The sequence below is a fragment of the Bidens hawaiensis genome, unplaced genomic scaffold (genome assembly GCF_021521415.1).
Source record: "Bidens hawaiensis isolate Kalapana, Puna unplaced genomic scaffold, B.hawaiensis_p1.1 tig00066512_1, whole genome shotgun sequence".
In the NCBI taxonomy this organism is placed as follows: domain Eukaryota; kingdom Viridiplantae; phylum Streptophyta; class Magnoliopsida; order Asterales; family Asteraceae; genus Bidens; species Bidens hawaiensis.
In genome coordinates, this window is record NW_027501834.1 from 6957 (window position 1) to 10434 (window position 3478).

The following is a 3478-nucleotide window of genomic DNA, read 5'->3' on the forward strand; positions in this document are numbered from 1 at the left end:
AAAGAGGACATAGGTGTGGTGGGATTGCGGGCGCATGGTTTGTGTTAAATATTTTTTGTTTTTTTAATCATTAATTAATGACATAAACCAATCACTTATCGTCATCTCATCCACAATCATATTTCATATATATTACATGACAATACATCTTAATGTAACTATGAAAGTATGAAACTATCTACTCCACAAGCCATGTATGTGTAGCTACACATCTTTTTTCATAGTTCACAATAGCACAATGGATAGGCTTAGGGAAAACCTAAAAACTGAAGAGTGCTCAATAGAGTAAAAGTCGTGACTCTTAGAACTTGGAGGGAGAGGCATCCGAAGCCTAAAAAATTAATTGCAACTGAAAAAAAAAAGTTTGTGATAAAAGGATGATGAAATTGGTGTCAAAAGTTGGATGTTATAAATAATTTAATGATTAGAAATAAGGTTTGAAGAATTAGTTAATCAGAGAAAATAATCACCGTATTGTTATGCCTAATATTAATATACAATTTCTACCTTTTTATAAGAAAATTGAAACAAAGTATTAATATGCTAATCAAGCAAGTCAAGTTAAGAAATGCTAAATCTAAGTTAAATAAATTATCTAACATTTAGAAGTACGAATTTCTTTATACCAAGGGAGTCAACTAAAACAATGCATGAGCTAGCTATAAGCATAATTAAACTTTTGTCATTAAGCTACAAAAATATAAAAATTATTCTATATAAGATCCAAATTACATATGTGCAATGTAATATATTATTAAAGTTCAAATTAACAAAAAGGCATTCTTACCTTTTATACTCTTATCATCTTTTGTACTCTTATGATGGAAAATACAATATAACTCATAAAATAATATGATAAAAATAAAAATTGATATACCAAATGGCTTATGCTCTAGCGGTACCAAAAAGCTCACGATCATAAAAAATATTTAAATTAGGAGTGTTAAAGCATGTGTGAGTTGTTCAAAAATAGCAACAAAAATAGATACTAATATATCATATAACTGGTAAAATAATTGCATTAACATAAATAATGAAAATTTTAAAAATGGTTTACCCCAATGGTAATTATGAATAAAGTAAACATAATGAGTTATGGGCCAATTAAATTCCCCTTTAATTATAAGCTATCATCAATAAATTCTTTAGCATTTTAGTTACATTATTACTAAATATTGATGGTTGTTAATCATGTTGTACAATTATGATACATTCGTTTCCATGAAGCTACTGTGATTGTGACTACTCTAAACGTGTATTATTCTCAACTTCAGAATTATGTCCATGCTTTGACAAGCATAAATTTAAAGGGAAAAAAATAAGAAAAACAAACAAACAAAGACTTTGGAATCAAATTTCATTCCTCAATACTTCCAACTCCAATCTTTTTTTGGTACTTTTACTGTTTTTTTCAAGAAAACATCTTAACAATGATGCTCTTGAGACAACTAAAGAAGAATCTAAAGTGACATTAGAGGTATAAATTCTCAGCAACTTTGTTTCTAGTATGATCAGTTTATTCATTCAAAAGGGTGACGACACAGCTTGTTGTCCGTTTAATTACCCCTCTCTTGATTGTAATTAGATCCTTTTGTTTAGTAAATAAATGTATAAAAAATGTTCAATGTAAATTAATGAAAATCTACAAACCACTGTAAATGAATGTTAGAGAACCAAAATGCAGTCTGAGTGTTAGTCAAATTAGACAACGTTTAACCACCATTAATCTCTTTCTTTGCTACCACGGTCGTTAAGGCATTAAGATGTATACAAATCTCGGAGATGCGGTTCAAATTTATTGAAAAAAAGGCAAGCGAACTCAACTATTTCTAGATAAGCAACAAACTTGGCACATGCCCACATCCTTTTCCGTCAGGTGCCATGGACACATGCGGCTATGAAGTGACACCATTCGTTATATGATCTTTTAATAAGTTGATAATGTTTTACATCACTACTCTCGTGTTTAATCTTATAAACCAGAACAAAATGTGATATACAAGTGGTTATTCATGTACACTATTTTTAGTACAAAATGTGATACTGAAGAGGTAGGTCCCAGCAGAGCCCAGTTGGACCCGCAAGACTCACCTTGAACAGGGACGTCTGCGCGGTTGGACCCGCAAGACTCACCTTAAACAGGGACGTCTGCGCAGTTGGACCCGCAAGACTCACCTTGAAGAGAGACGTCTGCGCAGTTGAACTCGCAAGACACCTTAGAGGGACGTCTGCGCAAAGACCAACTGGATCCGCAGGACCAACCATGCTCAGAGACGCGACGTCCTTACGCGCAGTACGCAAGCTGTTCCCGCAGGAAAAGCCTCCCAATGGTGACGTACACCGCCTGTTCCCGCAGCTACGGATACTAGCCATCAGGGAAGGGTACCCGCACAGTAAGGCTACACGCACAAGGCACTAACTCTCAAATAATTCAGTAATGTCACCTGAAGAGGGAATGAGCAAGCCGGGAATACTCCCGCCCAAAGCCGGGAATTCTCCCGCCCAAATGAGCCAGTCCGTACGCTACTGGAGGACCTTTTGTACTATACCTGCCAAGGTATGGACAAAAGATCTGACCAAAGCTGCGACAGCCCACTGACAACAGTACGACGAGCAGCACGCTCTAGTACTTAATGTCACTATCAGCCGCTGCCTACTCTACTCACCAACCCTTGTCGTGGCACGTGCATAGCCTGCAGTTGGTGGAAAAGGAATAGTACACAGCCGGCCATGTCACTATCAGCCGCTGCCTACCCACCAACCACCAGCACGGCACGTGCGTAGCCCACAGTTGGTAGAAAAGGAATATAATACAGCCGGCTGTACCTTCTTGGACACCTACCTTCGGCTATAAATACTCCAACACCTTGGAACGGTATCATCATCTTCTCTCTAGCTATTTCTCTTAATATACACTTATATTCAAGAGCAATCCAGTCTGATTCTTACGCCGGAGGGTGGTCATAAGGAGGTACCCCCCCCCCCTTCTCAGTGACGAGCTCACGGTGTCTGTTTTGCAGGTGACCAGAAGAATAACCATCTTGCCGGACCTAACCCTCGTGGGAAACATCTACTTAACCCCCAGATTATCCGTAGTCTGCCGGGGTCAATTAGTGTTTCTTCAGATACACAAGTGGTTATTCATGTACACATGTTTTAGTCTACACTAATGAAATAAAGAGCGAGATGCAATTAAAGTAGCAACCATCGTTGCACGCAGCCGATCATATATATCATGGTTATAGACGAAATTATCTCTAATCATCATTATATAAATATATCACGCTTACAAAATGGATACTTCTATGATCTTTTTGAACCAAACAACTCACATGACTTGGAGGTTAAAAGGTTGATTGGTTCATTGGTTGTGTCTCATCCGAGCTTGTAGCTTAGTCTAGGTATATTAAAGTGTCCACATACTCTATCTAGCTATTATTGTTTGCGTAAATGTTAAGGATAATTAGGACCATTAAAA